The sequence below is a fragment of the Esox lucius genome, chromosome 10 (genome assembly GCF_011004845.1).
Source record: "Esox lucius isolate fEsoLuc1 chromosome 10, fEsoLuc1.pri, whole genome shotgun sequence".
In the NCBI taxonomy this organism is placed as follows: domain Eukaryota; kingdom Metazoa; phylum Chordata; class Actinopteri; order Esociformes; family Esocidae; genus Esox; species Esox lucius.
In genome coordinates this window covers 14,479,987-14,501,223 of record NC_047578.1, presented here as the reverse complement: position 1 = coordinate 14,501,223, position 21,237 = coordinate 14,479,987, and positions in this window count along the sequence as shown.

Genomic DNA, 21,237 nt, shown 5'->3' with positions numbered 1-21,237 from the left:
TCACTACAAATGGACACAGTGCTGTTCAGCACCCTCATACAGAGAATAGCCTTTGGACATGCTAACTCAGTACACAGCACAAACAGAGTTGAGAATGTACCTAACTTAAGTTCACTTCACACATAGCTGCAGATGGAGCTATCCAATCCGGTACCTTTTGTGTAACTAAAACTTTTGGTATGTTGTCAAGGAGGGGTAGAAATATGTGTTTGCAATTAGAGAATAACTAGTTTGAGCCCAGTAAAGGGCAGTCGGATATTAGAGGGTAAGAGCTGTTAGCAGCACATAATCATCGGTTTCACTTTGTATTAACGTGGCTAACGTCATCGGATGAAGACGATCTCGTCACCATCTGATTGAGATTTGTAGCATCTATGCAATAATGCAATGTATCTCTTACTGTATATGCATTATGACCAGATTCCCTGGTCCCACCCTGGATGCAAATTATTTGCCTAAAGTTATTTTAATCATAATATGAAGGAAAAAGCATTTGTAATATTAATACAAGTAGTAGTTTTAATTGGAGTAGTAGTATTAGTAGCAGAACTAGTATACTTATTATTAGTAGTAATATTTATAGGACTAGTAGTATTAGTAGCAGTAGTAATATAAGTATTAATAGGAGTAGCAGCATGTGTAGCAGTAGTACAGTACATAGTATTAGGAGTAGAAATATTAGTAGCAGTATTTGTAGTATTAATAGGAGTAGAAGTATTAGTAGCAGTAGTATTAATAGGAGTATTAGTATTAATGGATGTTGTAGTAGCTTGTGCACTGTCCTCACAGCCAGATTACATTCTAATGGTTACTAGAAAAATATTTGTTGGCCAGCTTAACTATGGTCACTCTTACAGCAAACAAATGTTCAACCAGTTTTTCCAGGAAAGGATTGGAATGGGAACCCAAATCTCTTAAGGGGTATGAGGCCTATCTATGGTTAACAGGTGAGGTTGACAGGTGTCTGTTTATCCTTTGACATTAAAAAGTGACTTGGCATGTCCCTCTTCATTTACTTATCACCCTTCATGAAATGTGCATCTCTGACCTTTTTATGGTCTCCTAATTGGGTTCTTCCTTGACAGCTGTTGTCGGGCATTTGCGGTTCAAGTGTCCCCTCTGTCGCCTGTCTCTCTGCGTAGCAGCAGTGATTCCCAGTGAAACGGTAACACCCATTGTAGCAACTCGCTCAGTGTTTGGGCTTAAGTCTGTTGACGGGGTCCACCGACCCCAGTGGTTGTAGCTCAGCCACGTAGTTTACAGCGGTGTCCACCAGCGTGGCCAGGCTCCACAACTCATTACAATGGATTTTTTCGATTCGGACGGATGCCTCCTCTGAATGTGATCTATGTAAATTCTACACACTGGTCTGTTCCTTATCATTGCATCAAGTCCAAAGCAAAATTCACAGAACTCTGAAGTCTCAAATTTGATGCTAGTGATTGTCTGTGTTGACACAAAATACAATCTTGTCATAATGAGAAACTTTTCTATTACTTTCTAATGAGTTGAAGTTGCACCGTTGCTACTGCCTGTCAAACACACAGTTTAGTCTAAACCGAATGATAAGGCCCATGTGGAAAATGGGATTGTTAGCCAATAGGCCTGCTGTAGCTGTGATTGCTTGTGGCACACTGGTCTGAATAGAGTCCAGGCATGGACATTTGTTTACTACAGTGCCTATTATTTGTCCAAAGCATGGGTTTCTGGACTCAGTATTGCTATGGCATTTTCACAAATGCCATACGGAATGACATTCAAAGAAAGTGTGAAAAAGTGAAAATGGCTATATCTTTGCGCTCACTGAAGATCTAAATAGGAACATGTAAAAGTAATTTTATTCCTGTTGGTGTATTTTTTATGAATTTGAAAATAATTTGTTGTCGCTAAAAAGCTGTCAGTTCCACAGAAAGAACAAAAAAAACGTTATTGGAACATTACTGTAACATCAGGTGACGTTTTGCTGGACCCAGAAACATTTTATAATCAATTATGAATGGACAGTTTTCGTTTTATGAGAATATTTGCTGCAACTTAAAAAATGTATGGTGGCGTTCAGAGGACCGATTACAGTGTGATGGGAGAGAAGAGAAGGCAAAGGCCTATCTGGTGTCTTGACTAATTGGTGCAGATGGGATGTTGATGCGGCCAAATCGTAAAATATTCAAACCCTCACACCACACCACCTAGAGAGAATGTATGCCTCCAAAATGGCATCCTACTGCCTATAGTGCAGCACTGATAGGAATACAGTGCTATTAGAGATGAAACCAGTTGGGTCACAGATATAATGACACATCCTCTGGAATGTAACGCATGACATGATACAAATCTGTGATCAATAAAATAAAAATAACTCCTGTGTCAATGTGACGGGTCTGAGCCTCTCTGATGTTGGCTTCATTTCATAGTTTGCTCCTAATAGTAAACAACATATCTGGTTAGCAGTGGTATATATCTGTTAAAGTATGCATCCACTACACCCCATTTCTCAAAGTCTCCATTTGTCTATATGGAGACTTTCTCTCTGTGTACAGTATGTGCTGTAAGTAAGAAATACTTATAATGTTGAAAACATTTCAACCCTTTTATTCCTTCCTGTTCCATGTTGTCTAAAAGGCCCTCTGCTTATTTGACAGTGAGCCATTGTTTTCCTTTGATAATGTTGTGCCTGCAACATGTTAATCATTCATAACTGTTGGATGAGGTGATTTAGTGTTGTGGTGCATAATGCATCTCAAGGACATTGAGTAAGAAAGAGAGACAGAGAGAAAGAAAGAGAAAGGGAAAACAAATGTTAGACAGACTGATTTAATAGGCTTGTCACACATGCGAAATGTATCGATACCTCCGGAAGTTGGCTAGCAAGCCTTCTTCAAAAAGCACTCCACTCAAACACAAATATGTAAGAACTCTATATGTTGCATTTTTTTGTGCATTTCATAGTTATAATTACTTAGTATGCAGTGTTGTTTAAATCTTTTAAGACTGAAGTTGACTACAAAACCCACAATGCAATGCTGTCTCAGTATCAGCTGGCTGGCTAGGTTATGTATACCTGAGTGGCTGGGGAGCTAGAAAACATGACAATAATACCAAAGTTAAATTCACCACGTAAAGTAACAAGTTGTAGAATCACTGAAACAATATGCACTATCAAGTGAGGGGATTTTCATGAAACTTGTTTAATAAAATGCATCTTGATTATTAAATATAATTTTAATTTAGAAAAAGATAACATTCTAGTTAAAAAGTAAATCAAACTATGTCTAAAAAAAAATAATGTGTTTAATGATGGTCCAATTCTCAAACATTCCCAACGAAGAGGAAAAAAACTCTAATTGGCAAAAGGTTGATCTGATTACCTTACCAACAGGCATGAATAGGCTTTAGTGATGTGGTGAATCATTTGCTGACAAATAATAGATGTAATGTATACTGTTATTTGTAGACTGCCCTAAGGGCCTCTGATTACCAGAATGAAAATTTCTCATTGTAATGAAAACAATAATTTCTCAAATTATAATAAGCAAATTTTATAAGGAATCGTCGTTGTTTTTTTACTTTTACAGAACATTTATTTTGAAAGCCAATTTTCACTGTTTCTCAATTAAATTATTTATATTTCAAATCAAATTATCACTATTTCTAAATCAAGTCAAAATTTCATGAAAACATTAAGGTTAGGTTTAGGCATATATTTACCAGCTTGGATAAAATTAGGGTTTTGATTAAAATTAAAAGATCTTCAGAGAGATTTATGACTTTGTGGCCACAAAAACTACATGGCTATCCCTCTCCAATCTCAATTTACAGCCACTCCAAATTGACCAACACTGTAACAGTGCCAGCAATTTGAGCCAGCAATTTGTGCCAGCAATTTGAACCAGGGGACCAAACCTATGTGGCAGCCATTTGAACCAGGGGACAATGTTACTTTAAAGGTCTATAGTGGTTGTCTGTAGGATGATCAATGCAAAAATATAGGTATTGAATACCTCACAACCTACATCCTCTTAATATTCCAATATTATAATATGGAAAAGTCCTGGAAAGACCTTGGCCTTTTTGTCACTTTAGGCATGTTCACACTGCACCTTAGCCTAGGGCTAAGAGCTTTCTAAGCCCTTGGCTAAGGGCCTCCTAAGCCCAGGCCTAAGCAAGTGTTCACACTTGCATATTTTGAAGTGGGCAAGCACCACCCATAGCCTGGGGCTAGCTGGCCCTGCTCCAGAGCAGGGTTAGTACCAACTTTCCGGGGCTAGTCACAGAAACACGGTGCCAATATAACCAATGTGATACTGGGTCAAGAATAAAACCATAGAACGTTTATTGTCCATTCACAAAACCTGCCCTTTCACTTAATTTACATACGCTTCTGACGCGCACCGTTACTAACAGCTGCGTATGTTTTGATCTTTTCACTCTGGGAACTTTTGTCGTTTCGTTATACCTGCCAAATCTTAGCAAAGTAGTTATTGCAGCTTACTTTGGATGTAAATCTTGCAAATAAGTCGAAATAATGAAGGTTGACTAATGTTTTTCTCTAATTTTAACAAAGTTGTCCAAGCAAATACCGACAGGGTGGGCATCAACCAATGTCAAGTCGTTAATTAAGTCGCCGTAGCGTAACATTGTTTATTTGTTAGTGATGTAGGCTATGGTAACATTATTCGGAGAACAGAAAATTTGTAGCTTATCATAGAATGTAAAATGGTATTGTGTTGTATTTGTCCGTTAGCCCAGGGCTTGGGAATACCAGTGTGAATCCTTAGCCCAGGGTTAAGTCTTAGCCCAGGGTTAACAAACTCTTGTGTGAACGCAGGCTAAGCTAACCCAGGGCCAGTCTTAGCCTGGGGCTAAGATAGCCCAGGGCATAGAACAATGCAGTGTGAAAAGGCCTTTTGTTGGGCATTTTGAGACTGATCTATCCACCTACTGTATGTTCATCTGTTAATGTGGTATCAAGATATTGTGCCATCAAAATTGTGAATTTCCTCACTACAGAGTAGTGAATTGGGGGCAGTGTGGGGAGCCGCTTCTATACCCTGAGCTGTTCACTATTCTATATGAGTACCCGGACCCATTTGACTGAAACTGTGTTATCACTACTCGCAGACACCATCTCTTTGACGATTTGTCGTCATGGCAATTTAGTCAGGAAATTGTTTATTGTTTGTTTATGAACCATGTACTCCCAGGTGATATAAATGGTTGTATGCATTCCCTGTTTTTTTGCCGTGTAAATACACTTTATTTACCTGCTCCATTTCCATTAAGGATGCATCAGTCAAGGAATGTTGATCAATAGTGTCATATCACAACTGGGTTGGCCGTGAGAGGTAGACTGCCTCTGCCTTCACTGTGTGAAAATCTCAGACACTCCCATCACACTGTAGCAATCCCTCATCTGTTCAGTGATCTTCTCTTTCTGGTTGCTAACCTTTAATGTCTGGCCACAAAGAGTTTGTTAGACTGGACTTGTAATGTAACATTAGCCCTTAACATTCTTCCTGGCAGGCTGCGCTGTGCAATGGGTCTCTGTGTCTGGCTAGTTGTAGTTATAGTCTATTCCTGGCATATCTAGCTCTCCATTCAATGTCAAACACATAATTATGGATAATACTGTGTTTTTCTTTGTCGTAAGTGCACAGACCTAGGCAGCTAGTTGGTAGAAAAAATACCCTTAGTTTCATCAACTTCAATTCTGTGATTGCCTTTACAAACAGTACTGATCTACACCATCATTCAACCCCTATAAGTTCTGTCTCCTGCTATAAGCCTGCTATAAGCCCTGCTATAAGCCCTCCCTATGTCACTACACCACAACATATCATGCTGCATGAATACATAAAAGTTTACTACAATCTATAGTATGCCTCGACCATGTAAAGTAATTATTACTATGACTTATTATTAATTATTACTTATTATTATGATATAAGATTGTTTTGTATAGTATTTATTACTATTCTACACCCTGTGGTAGAATATTGTATAAAATCACACACGGTAATATCTTTCTTTATCATGTAGTTTTTTTTTATTTTGGAGTATAGTACACAATTCGTAATAAATACTGACTAACATTAATGAGATTTACTAGCAAACATCACAAATATTGTACGTCAATTCTGAAAGTGCTTGCATGTGTCCTGTGTAGTTGCTGTTTTTCTAGATGGTCCTGCAATTCACAATTTTAATAAAAAACATTATTGGATGCAACCTCCTTCAAGCTACTGAGACCTAAGATATCTGCTCAAAATCCAGTCCAACCTACATACGTACATGACAAATGCACTTAGTCTTCGTCCAAAAGATTTCCTCAAGGAGAAACCCCAATATCGTCCCCCAATTTCGTCAACCCCAATTTCGTCAAAAACAAAACACAATAGTGAATACTATTGAATGAATCCGCAAAAACACCAAAATGAGTACTATAGTAAACAACGGCAAAAACACTACAATAAATACTACAGTAAACATCAACAAAGAGTAAAAAGTAAACAAAAACATATTTTGTAGGTAGTTTGTTAATACCACTTTATAAACTATCATGTTGTGAGTAGAGTTATTCCACATTATAGTTTATGAAGTGGTATTATATGGATGTGAAGAGTTTTAGTGTAGACTTCTTCTCTGTGTTATCAGCCCTTCTCAGCTGCCATGTCCGTACTATCATTTCTAGTCTGTGCTAGCTTCCTGATTGAGTTGGAGCAAGTCAATACTGCCCACAGCAGGGGAAAGAGACGAGCCCAGGAAAACATGCCAATCCTGTTTGAATCACTGTGACCTTCAAATCATCTGATATAAATCATCACTTGTGACGGGAATCAATACGTTTGATGAGTAGGGAGGAAAACAGGAGCGTTCTACAGCCAAAGGAATGAGGAAAGAAAGAGGGGTTTGTCATTAGAAGTTTAACCTAGTCTAGTTAATCTGTTTGTTGCTGTCTTGCCATCCATCGTCATTGTCAGAACATTAACAGGAGTCACAGCATTGGGAGGTGGGCCAACAGCACAAACAGATACAGGGTGAGGTTAGCAAATAACTCACATTCATGTTGGTAAACTATTTGGTTCCAGTCCTCTTTAAACGTTGAAGTATTTTATTTGTGGTTAGTTGTCATGACCTGAAATGAAGGGGATAGAGTTAATTACATACTCAAGAAATTCAAATGTCATTACCCAGTTAAAGTACAATATAATTAAAAAGCATTTTTGAACAGTTCTGTAGTGTGATACCAATTTGCTACATTGTATATTTCCATTAAGGTGTGGAATTAGAAAATACTTCAACTATCAGTTGTAAGTGACACTAATCATTTGTGTACAGTAGGAAATCACTATTTAAAAAACCAAGTTTTATTCACAGATCATTTGCAATGTAATTAGAGTTCAGAGGAAACAAGTGATTTTCCTCTTGTTTTTTATGAAAAGTGTAAGATCACCACATTAGTCCCTACTTTAATTAAAAGGCAATTCCATTATGTGTGATTTCAGAAATTATGTAAAATGAGCATTTATTGAAAATAAGAAGGGGGTTTCAATCATTTCTAAATATGAATGTAATGTGATTGAATGTGGAAAAACTATAGCGAGTCCATTTTAATTGAGACTTGTTTCCCAGGATGACAAATGATTGAGCTGCCTGAAGAGTGAACATTCAAATCGAAATTTTTATTCCTGAGAAGAATTGAATGTGCATGTGCATGCACACATAAACACATAGACCCACACACACGCTCCTGGTTGTTTATTTGTTTGTTTAAAAAACAAATACACAGTAAGTTGTCTATTTCAGACAACCCTATAAGCTCTTGAAAATAAATACACAGTCGGTATAGGCCTGAGAAACTTTCAAGCTTTCCATAGCAATGACTAATCTTTGATCTTTTGTGCCAAGCTAGAAAAAACAGCCAGCAATCCTTTACAACTGATTTAAAAGATGTCGTTCTCATCTTTGGCGGATCACTTTGTAGCTGATGAGACATATTTGAAAGACTTAGCCTGCTGAATAGAAGTCTGAAAAGCCAATCTATCTCCCTCTGATTGCTATTGCTCTTGTTCAGAGGATCAAAATGAGTTTCGAGCCAGATGAAAAGAAATTGCATTCTAATTTGTCAAAAGCTTGTTTGAAACCTGATAATGACGTTCTCTCTGTACGTTCACCAGCCACTTTAATAAATCACAAATGAATGATGACGAGGAGAAAAATGAGAATGAGAGAGGGCACTGAGAGGGCTGAAAACATTTCCTTATTTATCATGCCAGTCAGTGCGATTGTGTTTCAGAGGTAGGTTTGGAATATTTATAAAATAGCTTCTACAGAAAGTGTGTATGTGTTGGATGACATTACAAGTTAAAGTTTTAGTTGTGTACAGTGGACAAACTTTCTAACTGAGGTAAAGAAATATCTCAGGCTTCACTTACTACTGTAGGTGTCCTTATACTGCAAAGCATAACTTGGTGTTCAATCTTTCAAAGCCTTCCCATGTCACTTTGCACCAAATAATATATACTCAGTCTTCTGCTAAAATCCCAAATGGACACTTTTCCCATTCTGTTCCCCTCCGCTATGCCAATTCACACTTGCTTCCACCATTTGCAAATGTCCCAAAGCTGGAAAGTGATAATTGTCAATGGTGTAGAGGCTAATTAGATCCTCCAGTGATCACTTCCAGAGAGCTTGCAATGATGCAGCCTCCATCACCAAAATGGAATTACTTAAAGCACCACTGTTACACACAAAATAATGGATAGGCACGCCTTGATGTGACATGTGTGTTTTGTAGGCTGGAGACTTGACACTTATAAAATACAAAACCCTCCTAAATGAAATGTGTATTTTGTGCTGACAAAGGAAGTGGCCAGAGAGAGACAGGGAGGGAGAGCTTGGGATGTTAGGTAATAGGGCTAGGTGATTGTTACCACTTAGACACTACCTTATTAAGGTGTTAACAAGTGCTCATTTCTGAAAGCCTCAGAAGGCCTCCAAGGCAACCAAACACAATGCATGCCTTTAAATATGACAGTGCAGCATTGTTGGTTTTGTGGAGTGAAAATGGTTTGAGTATAAGAAGAAAACTTAAATCTGAATACATATGCTTTGTCACCATGGTATTTCTACCTTACCAATACCTCTATTATAATAGCTACTAAAGGAACAGACTAATCTATTGAAAGGACAATGGGTGAATTTCTTGTGAAGTAACTACATATCTTAAGTTCAGGGGTGAAAGTAAGGTACGATACTGATTGCTGATAAAATTAAATAGCAGAGGTACCCTATAATAACAAAAGATTAGCTGCTCAAATGATCATTATTATTATTATCAATACTTGTCTGTATTAATATATTACAGGAACACTAATAAATGTAGATTAAATGAATGCATCAACCTTAACATAAACCAGGTTTATTTTATTTTCCAAAAGTCATTACACTTTCTAGTATTTTTCTCTTATTTTTCAGTGTGGATGAATATGAAAAAGTAGCCTGGGGAGACTTGTGAAATGATTTGTTTGAAAATGACCTGTTCTTCTCAACAGTATGGCAGATGATAAATAGTCATTCACTTTAAACGTGGAAAGACATGCTGTATCTTCACTAATTAGGTCCGTAAAGAAGTATTTCCCTTGCTTCAGTTTGTCTTCTACCTTTGAAAACGTGTAGAGAAAAACACAGAGAAATGAGTTGGAAATAACTCAAGAAAAAATGTTGCACCTACCATTGGTTTATTTTAATAAATAGAGTTTTTTTTTGCCTGTTATACATTTGGTTATTGCATTACCCACATTTGGGTAGACATTAACCCCGTAGCTGGTTAGATAATAACCAATCTATATTCTTATTATAATTATATTATCATCTGTTTAAAGAATCAATAGCATATTTAAATAAAAATAAATAAAATGACACTTACCATGCTATAAGCAAGGTGTAAGCAGGTGGATTTGGGCAGATACACAGCATCTAGGAGAAGAGGGTTGGAGGGGACGCCCCACAGATCTCCTCATTAGCCGGGTTTTTGGAAGTAAAGTTTTGCTAGGGTGTTGTGGTCAGGAATGGTGAATGGAAATTAATGCCACTGACTCTGACTTCAATACTTGCGATTTCGAATCATGAGGAGCTCGCAATATTTTTTACTCTGATTTTTCGTCCCAGTCTTAATCACACTGGAGAATTAGTTAACTTTAACTACTTTGTAGTACAGCGCTTCCCTCAATCAGGTTATATTTCATTGACACAGTTGGGTGTCAACAGCACCAGTTCCGTGACCAACGATGGAGATGCAAATACTGTTAGGCCAAACATATGTATGAAGAACATACTTTCCAAAAGTAAAAGTGTTTACGTCTGAATGAGTGTTTATGAGTCAAATTGTTTACATTCAATTGATTTAAATTAATACCGTATGTAAACATATAGGTATATATAACATTATTTATGGCTTTATACGAACTGAATGAGAATGTACTGGACAGTTCCAGCACAGGTCAAGTGCCAGTGAAGTTGCTGGTAGCCTACACTGTTAAAAAACAATAAGTGACTGCTCCCACTCAAGTCAAGCACTATGGGTGGTTCTGAGACAAAAAAGAAATGCATAATGGCAACAAAAAGCATCAATATTTTTTTTTCTTCAATACATTTTCACAAGTCAACACCCCTAATACATATATAAAGTATATAAAGCAGGTATTTATTTTACACAAATGATCCCCAGATGAAGAAGGCCATTCTTTGCCATTCGCTGGCATATTGAGAACCGGTTCCATTGTTTAAGCTGTAACTTTGAATAAGTAAACTAAAACTCTCAGACACTCAAATTCAGATAATGACTTGCTACTGCTACTGATAAAAATAAGTTATTAATTCTTGTGAAATATACATTACTGCAAGGCAAACAAAGCAATGCCTACACTGAAAAGGTATTGCCAGCTGTTGTTCATCCAATTCATTTTTTTTTATGTATTTTTTTATTATTAGTTTAGCGGTAGAACCAAATATTTTTTATTTGGATCAAGTCTAAAGCCTAAATATTTCAGTTTCATTGAATGTATGTTTTTTAGGTTGACCCAAAAAGGATTTGGTAACACATTGATTACTTTGTTTTATTGATAATCTTTATTTTCTTAATCTAATGCAACAATTAAGTGGTTGGATTTATTGCAACCATAAAAGTGATGCTTTTAGTTGATGTAACCTGATACCCCAATTCACTACTCATTCAGTCATTCTGAGTTTGTGTTCTGGGTCATCATCTCATCTCATCTTCATCCGCTTATCCGGTATCGGGTCGCAGGGAAAGCAGCTCCAGCAGGGGACCCCAAACCTCCCTTTCTGGGTTATAATATGTTATAGGAGTTGGCTACACTCTCTGCTAGAGTTCAACTGGAGTTCAGTTGGGGGCTCTAGTATTTTGGGCCCCCCTGTCCCATATCGGTTTAGTGTTTCCCAAAAGATGAGACATATACACTTAGAACTAGTCTTTTAAGAATCCAACAAGAATGTTTCAGGATTGTTCAGAGAAATAACCAGGTTTCTGTCAATAACAAACACTCATGGGTGGGTATCACTCACATATATGTATTAAGGAATGCTGGGATATATGCAAATATTCCTTTATGGAATCATCTTAAAATCATACTCTTTTTAAGAAGGGGGACCGGAGGGTGTGTTCCAACTATAGGGGGATCACACTTCTCAGCCTGCCCGGGAAAGTCTATGCCAGGGTTCTGGAGAGGAGAATACGGCCGATAGTAGAACCTCGGATTCAGGAGGAACAGTGTGGTTTTCGTCCGGGCCGTGGAACACTGGACCAGCTCTATACCCTCTACGGGGTGTTGGAGGGTTCATGGGAGTTTGCCCAACCAATCCACATGTGTTTTGTGGATTTGGAGAAGGCATTCGACTGTGTCCCTCGCGGCATCTTGTGGAGGGTGCTTGGGGAATATGGGGTCCTGGGTCCTTTGCTAAGGGCTGTCAGGTCCCTATACAACCGAAGCAGGAGCTTGGTCCGCATTGCCGGCAGTAAGTCAGACTTGTTCCCAGTGCATGTTGGACTCCGGCAGGGCTGCCCTTTGTCACCGGTTCTGTTTGTAATTTTTATGGACAGAATTTCTAGGCGCAGCCAGGGGCCGGAGGGTGTCAGGTTTGGGGACCACACGATTTCGTCTCTGCTCTTTACAGATGATGTTGTCGTGTTGGCCCCTTCTAACCAGGACCTTCAGCATGCACTGGGACGGTTTGCAGCCGAGTGTGAAGCGGTGGGGATGAAAATCAGTACCTCCAAATCCGAGGCCATGGTCCTCAGTCGGAAAAGGGTGGCTTGCCCACTTCAGGTTGGTGGAGAGTGCCTGCCTCAAGTGGAGGAGTTTAAGTATCTAGGGGTCTTGTTCACGAGTGAGGGAAGGATGGAACGGGAGATTGACAGACGGATCGGTGCAGCTTCTGCAGTAATGCAGTCGATGTATCGGTCTGTCGTGGTGAAGAAAGAGCTGAGCCGCAAGGCGAAGCTCTCGATTTACCAGTCAATCTACGTTCCTACTCTCACCTATGGTCATGAGCTTTGGGTCATGACCGAAAGGACAAGATCCCGGATACAGGCGGCCGAAATGAGTTTTCTCCGCAGGGTGGCTGGGCGATCCCTTAGAGATAGGGTGAGAAGCTCGGTCACCCGGGAGGAGCTCAGAGTAGAGCCACTGCTCCTCCACATCGAGAGGGGTCAGCTGAGGTGGCTTGGGCATCTTTTTCGGATGCCTCCGGAACGCCTTCCTGGGAAGGTGTTCCGGTCCCGTCCCACCGGGAGGAGACCCCGGGGAAGACCTAGGACACGCTGGAGGGACTATGTCTCCCGGCTGGCCTGGGAACGCCTCGGTGTCCCCCCGGAAGAGCTAGAGGAAGTGTCTGGGGAGAGGGAAGTCTGGGCATCCCTGCTTAGACTGCTGCCCCCGCGACCCGGCCCCGGATAAGCGGAAGAAGATGGATGGATGGATGGAATCATCTTAATAACATGTAGGTTGAACCAAATTAATTCATTTAAATTGGGTGAGCTGATAAAATATAAGTGTGAATCATTACCTTACATTTTTTAGATTTCTTAGATCAATGTTATATTTTTCTCAGTGTATTCAATAGACCTTGAGACCATACTACGTTCAAAGGGGTTGAGAAGAAATGTCTGGATTAAAAATAATAAAAAAATCACATTTGATGCAACACCTAAAGAGCAACTTTAGTTGAAACATAAATGTTTTATCATGTTAGACGGAATCTTCTAGCTTGATACATAAAGTAAATACAGTAGGTAAATAAGTAAGATAAAGAAAAGCCCCAGTATTCTACACTGGCTATCTGTAATTATGCAGTCCTTAGGTACAAGGTTCTTTTAATAACCTTCCAAGTGACGAAAACATTTTTTATTTATTTTGATCAAGATACCTGTAATATTTCAATGACTACTAAATTAAGACATTGTCACATTCATAACAGTCAATTAACCTCTCAAAAAATGTTCGTGTTTAGCCAACAGGATTTAGATATTCTTTGAAAATATAGGGTTTTAGATGTTTTGGGGAAAAACTCTGCTGTCCCAGCTTCAATGGGAAGCTGGTTCCACTGTTGCAGTTCAGGGCAAGAGCTTTAAATGGACTGTGTGGGAGCTACCCTCTTAAAGGGGTGAGATGGACAACAGCCCAGAGGTGACAAGGACCTCAGGTAGCAGTATATGGTTAAAGGATAGCCTGAAGATAAGGAGGGGCATTTCGCCTTGTTCCACAGTAAAATGGATGCTAACTTTATCTGGAAACCAGTGTGTGGAGGAGCAGGGAGACATGGGAGAACCTGGCGTTCTGCTGCATTCTGAATACGTTTCTGGGGTCACATGTAGGAAACCCATCCAACAGGGAGGTGTAGTAGTCCAGACATGAAAAGACAAGTGCCTGGATTTGTAACTTCCTGTGTGAGGTAAGGCTCTAGGAATGTTGCAGAGAATTAATCTGCCATAGCGAGTCACCAACTTGATGTTTGCAGAGACTGACAAGGTGTTGTCAAGGGTCATGACGAAGTTCTCTGCACCCTGGGAGGAGGGACAATGTGAAGGTGTCAACCATGATGGAGAGCTGTTGGAGTAAACAAGCCTTACCATGGAGGAAGGGCATTTCCATCTTTCCCATTCTTAATGTTTGATTTTCAAAGTACTGTTATAAATGTTTTTAAGCCGCTTTTTGGATGAAATAGATCATAACCTCTATAATCTATTTTTCAATTCTATTTTTCCCCCCACATATAATCCCCCCCCCCCCCCCCCCACACACACACACACACACTCATTATACTAAGTGTGTTTGTAAAGTGAGATAATTGAGGAGATTAGTTTTTTTCACATGAATGAATATGTCCATTTACAATTGGCACTTACACAACATCTTCTGTTTTGGAATGATTATTTGTCTTTTTTCCTTAACAATATAAAATGAGTTGATTTTACATTTGTGGTTTCATTTTCTTTATTGTATTAGAATATTAAACAAGTAACCGGGCTGACACCTCAGTAACAGGGTTGACAACAGTTACCTATTGGTTATACTTCTTTTTTAAGTTGCAGTTATGGGTGTAATTAAGTTATAATGGGACATTCATAAACCTTTAATTCAACATGACCAATCAGAAGATTTTGGAGATAGATTCATTAAAAGGTTTTGGCATAGAAGATATTGAAAAATGATGATGATAATGCAGATGGGAATATAAACCATCCATCCATCCATCTTCTTCCGCTTATCCGGGGCCGGATCGCGGGGCAGCAGTCTAAGCAGAGATGCCCAGACATCCCTCTCCCTAGACACTTCCTCCAGCTCTTCCAGGGGGACACCGAGGCGTTCCCAGGCTAGCCGGGAGACATAGTCCCTCCAGCATGTCCTAGGTCTTCCCCGGGGTCTCCTCCCGGTGGGACGGGCCCGGAACACCTTCCCGGGAAGGCGTCCAGGAGGCATCCGTAACAGACGCCCAAGCCACCTCAGCTGACCCCTCTCGATGTGGAGGAGCAGCGGCTCTACTCTGAGCTCCTCCCGGGTGACCGAGCTTTTCACCCTAAGGGATCGCCCAGCCACCCTGCGGAGAAAGCTCATTTCGGCCGCCTGTATCTGGGATCTTGTCCTTTCGGTATTGACCCAAAGCTCATGACCATAGGTGAAAGTAGGAACGTAGATTGACCAGTAAATCGATCCGTCTGTCAATCTCCCGTTCCATCCTTCCCTCAATCGTGAACAAGACCCCTAGATACTTAAACTCCTCCACTTGAGGCAGGCACTCTCCACCAACCTGAAGTGGGCAAGCCACCCTTTTCCGACTGAGGACCATGGCCTCGGATTTGGAGGTACTGATTTTCATCCCCACCGCTTCACATTCGGCTGCAAACCGTCCCAGTGCATGCTGAAGGTCCTGGTTTGAAGGGGCCAACACGACAACATCATCCGCAAAGAGCAGAGACGAAATCGTGTGGTCCCCAAACCTGACATCCTCCGGCCCCTGGCTGCACCTAGAAATTCTGTCCATAAAAATTACGAACAGAACCGGCAACAAAGGGCAGCCCTGCCGGAGTCCAACATGCACTGGGAACAAGTCTGACTTACTGCCGGCAATGCGGACCAAGCTCCTGCTTCGGTCGTACAGGGACCTGACAGCCCTTAGCAAAGGACCCAGGACCCCATATTCCCGAAGCACCCTCCACAGGATGCCGCGAGGGACACATATAAACCAATTGTTTTATTCAAAACATTAGATTAAGTTAGATTCAACTTTATTTTCATTAAACAGTACATGTACAGTGGAACGAAATGCAGTGAAGGATATTGAAATGACATCAAAATTAATTGATCTATTAAACATGTTTTGTCCTTAACAGAATAAACAAAAACCTAATATTATATCTTCTGTTCCACCACAAACACAATCAGTGGTACCCCCAATAATAACAGCAATGAACGATCACCTTATGTAACATTCCTGTCTGCCTACCCAACAAGTTTTGACCAGGCATCTTTCTTTATTTCTGCATGCCGTGTTGTCACATTAACATGAGCAGGAATTCATGTATTTATGATTAATGTAGGAAATAATCTTAAAATGTAATGGAACATACCAGATACTGTCCTTGCGGGCCGGCCAGAAATATCTGTTCTGGCTAGTACAGTGGGCATATCCTTCATCTGTTGCCATGATGATTCCTGGGTAGAGCTCCTTGTCATACATCAGGAGACACCATTCTCCGATAATTTCATAATTATTCCAGTCGGAGAATCTCCTGGAGTCCCTGAGGTTCTTCTGTCAGGTGCTCTGCTAACTGGGTTGGTTGAGTTCTGACTGGGTTGCTTGAGGCCTTACAGGGTTGCTTGTGGTTCCTCAGCCTGGATCATTTGAGGGCCCTCTGACAGTGGAGGGAAGATAAAGTGATGAGTGCTGAAACATGCGCAGAACAGGCTCTTCAACGTGGCACACAGACAGCTGACATCCCTGGTGGTCAAGTGGCCTTTTCTGTTGGCGACTACCTGGTGTTTTCGCATTGTCCCTGGGACCGATGGGATCTCTGCTGGCACATGATGGTATGCTTCCACAATGTTCTTGGTTTCCACAGGAAAGAGCTTCACTTTGGTGCCAGTTGTCAGTAGCGTTCGGTATGGTGTGGTGGCGTCAGGGATATCACGCCCTTGACTCTCAAACTGATCTGCCAGTCTTCTTAACACTCCCCCAAGACCATCAGGACATTTCAGAGAAAAGCTCTGGACCTGGCTGTAGCCCTGGACTTGGCACTGGACCTGGCTCTGGAACTTTCTCTGGACATGGTCCTGGACATGGCCTCGGACCTGGCTCTGGCCCTGAACCTGGCTCGGGCCCTAGTTCTGGACCTGGATCTGGCTCTGGATCTGGCTCTGGCCCTGAACCTGGCCCCAGACATGGCCCTGGACCTGGCTCTGGCCCTGAACCTGGCTCGGGCCCTAGTTCTGGACCTGGATCTGGATCTGGCTCTGGCCCTGAACCTGGCCCCAGACATGGCCCTGGACCTGGCTCTGGCCCTGAACCTGGCTCGGGCCCTGGTTCTGGACCTGCTCTACAATCCCGCCGCTTGGCTCTCCTTTCTCTACCATTTAGTTCACTAACAGACATATTTTTCCCTGTGTATGTCTCCCTTTTGCCCTCTCTTTCCTAAATATGCTTCTCTCTGGATCAGCTTCTCTACGTTGTCTGTATACTGTAGGCGCTGTTTCTCAGCTGCAGAAAGCGGCATCCTAAGCACATCATATCATATGCAAATATGTAAATCACTTTATTGTTGACAGTAAACTAATTCATGAGGTAACTTATAAGAATAAAAAATAATAATGCATTTGTTTTATAAAGCACAAACCAATGCACTGATAGTGTATTAATAAAGATCAGTGACACATTGTAGCCCACCTGTCAGTAGAATAAATAAAAACCATGATATTTATGGATGAAACCCTGCAAGAATGTGTATATTATGTAAATAATATTAGTAAGAAAAGTGTATTTTCATGTACACACAAAAGCATATATTTTAACAGAGTTGATGGAAAATGTTATTGGCGGCCATTACTAGCTGTGTGGTAAAGGTCATGACACCACATGTTGTGCATTCATGAGAGGCTTAAATAATGTTATAAATCTACATTTAAAATATAAAATAAATAACTTTTAACAAGTGCTTTTGTGCAAATAGGGCTGACACAATGAGCTTGTCCCCCTCTGTCAGACAATACATAACTCAAAGATAATTAATTAAAAGAAGTGGACACTTACTTATCTTTTCACCATAAACTTCATAAAAGGCAGATCATTTCATAAAAGGCAAATGATGCAACTTTCGGAACAGTCCGTTATCTCTGAAGGGTCGTTTTCATTAAAAGTACAGTAACAGGGTTGACGACAACCTGGGGACCTGACATTTTTTTTACACGTTAAGAATAAAACACATTCATGAGTCATGAAATTATACTAGAGGCTTTACATAAGTTCTACATTTTTATATGATAGTTTGACTTTTTTGGCCTCAATAGCTCGTAAAATTAGAAAAATCATTCTGTGGGACAGGTCATTTTCTTTTGTGAGATGCTTTGTTTTTGTTACGAGAGATATCATGGAAGCTAAATTATGAAATGTTTTATTGTTTATTCAAATTTTCTGATTTTATTGTTTATTCAAATTTACAGAGCAGTTTTGATCGTGGGACACAGTTTTCCTGTAACCACCCTAAGATCTCTGCCAGCCATGCAGAACTGAGTGTAGCCACCTGAGTGTCAGAAGAGGGGATTTATGTTTTTATTCATTCTCTGAGACATCAAAGTTGTGATTTTGTATGCAAATGTAATATCCACAATGCTGGAATCGCCCTGATAGCATTTTCAGGGACAGATGTTTAGCCTTGTCTGCATCTAAAACTGCCCAAGCAACCCTGCCTCTAGATTTGTATTACTGGGGTAAACAGATTTTTTATGAGTAGCAATGTTATTTTATGAACATAGTCTTTTTTCCTCTTTATTGACAGTGGTTCCCCGGGGAATGTAATTGCTCAAAGGGTACATGATTCTTAACAGAAGCAGTTGTGTGTTTTAAATGGCAAGGTGGAAAATTGTGCACGAGCATGTGTGAGTGTGTTGTTGATCAATGTGACCCAGTTGATTAGCTGATGGGTCTAAATCCCCACGTGTGTCTGAACAGACTGATATACTGGGGCAGACCTGGAGGAGTGGAGCTGGTTGGTAATGTAATTGGATACTGGGGGACTGAAACCTAAAACACATAATAAATCCAACACTCGGACACAGATGGCGGTGTCCAATTGCTACCCCAGTCAGATTATATACAACATTTGTCCTGGTTGATACTAAGGGCATCTTTTTAGCTTTGCTGAGGAGAGCAGATACAATCTTTTAATAATTTAGTTTTACTTAATCATAATCAACAATGTTAAGTCAACAGAACAGTTGTTTTTTATGCGAGGGGTATTCATCCCCCAATTCCTCACTTTCTATGATTCTCAATTATAGCCTTGCCGTAGCAGTACAGGATTGAGTGTGTCCACTGATGTACAGCTCTGGAGAATAATAGGAGACAACTGCACCTTTTCAAAAAAGTTGAATAGGACATTTTTGAGAGAGAAACAGAAGTGTTCAATTTGCAGTGGTCTCTTAATTTTAACCCATTCTGAACCTCACTCAAAACCTTCTTTTTCAAATGTTTAGGAAAGGAAAGAAAAAGGTGCAGTGGTTCACTTTAACTTTCATTTTAATCTCATCAAAAGCAGGAAATTAACAAATTGATTCAATCAATTAATACAGTAAGCCCTTTTGAAATCTGCAGTTGTCACAAAGTGCTTAAACAGATAACCAGCTTAAAACCGCAAAGAGCAAGCAATAAAATGTAAAAACTAGGAAAAACTCCCCAAAACAGCAGGAACCTTAAATGAAACCTGAGGAGAAGCCAGATTAGTTTTCTCAGGTTTTTCAGATTTCAGATATTTTTCTGTTCTCCATAATAGACAATTAATTTGGTGGATATTCTGAATAAATGTCAATTTTTAGAAACTAGTTGAGATCGACCAGTTGGAGCCCCTATAAGATGTAACCCACATGGAAGTATTATATATTGACATATATTTTGAAAACATATATTTTTAAAATGTGCCTATATATTTTTTAAACATTTACTAGTATATGTATTATACATTTTCAGAAAAAATTAAGAGACCACTGCAACTTTTTCTTTCATTTTAAAAAAAGCTGAAAAGGTTTTGAGTGAGGAACAGAAGCGTTCAATTTGCAGTGGTCTCTTAATTTTAACCCTTCTGTTCCTCACTCAAAACCTTCCTTTTCAACTTTTTTTGGAAAGGAAAGAAAAAGGTGCAGTAGTCTCTTAATGTATTCCGGAGCTGTATTTCATACATATCTTATATATTCAATTTTGGACATTTTCAAATATGTTTCAATATGTCTTAATGTAAATATATTTACATAAATGACAAAATTATAGTTGGAAATATGCATTTAGCATTTACATCTAACTGATTTCCATATCTGTATTGTTTCTTGTCATGTGTTTATTATGTTATCTACTGTAGTTACTATTTTGAAGTACTTAATGAGTATGTAATGAGTCTTTTTTTTAATGTAAACTTGGAGTACAAAGTAGTTCATTATATTGAAAGGTGCTAGATGCTGCTTGACAGTGACAGAAGTCAAAACTTTGGTGTATTTACTAAACATTTATCATTATAATGTGACACAATGGCAGTTGTATAATACTGTAAATAAAGGTCCATATTAAATTAAGATGACTGACTAACCAGTTGTTTCTTTACTTGTATTAACTATGTATTTAATAGAAATTATGGTAAATACATACTGTACAATTTACAAATCAGCTCTTGTTTGTAAAATATACTAATTGCCTTTTCACAGTAATTAATGTAATGCAAAAAGGCCTAGACTGGTGGTTATGTTAGTTTGCTCCCCATTTATCAAACAATAATTAGTTAAACTCACTATAACAAGGAGATTATCTGGAAAATAATGATGTGTTGATGAGAAATTAGAAAGTACTGCATATTCATATACTGTATTTCATTATTTTAACACATAACAATCAATGTTAAAATATATGACATTATGATATTGTGAAAAGCACAAGTTATATATTTCATGAATATATTCAGGGCACATATTTACAAACCCAATTCCAAAAAAGTTGGGATACTGTCCAATTGTGAATAAAAACAGAATGCAATCATGTGGAAGTTTCAAATTGCAATATTTTATTCAGAATACAACATAGATGACATATCAAATGTTTAAACTGAGAAAATGTATCACTTTAAGTTGATTTTAAATTTCATGGCATCAACACATCTCAAAAAAGTTGGGACAAGGCCATGTTTACCACTGTGTGGCATCCCCTCTTCTTTTTATAACAGACTGCAAACGTCTGGGGACTGAGGAGACAAGTTGCTCAAGTTTAGGAATAGGAATGTTGTCCCATTCTTGTCTAATACAGACTTCTAGTTGTTCTATCTTAGGTCTTCTTTGTCGCACCTTCCTCTTTATGATGCGCCAAATGTTTTCTATGGGTGAAAGATCTGGACTGCAGGCAGGCCATTTCAGTACCCGGATCCTTCTTCTATGCAGCCATGACATTGTAATTGATGCAGTATGTGGTCTGGCA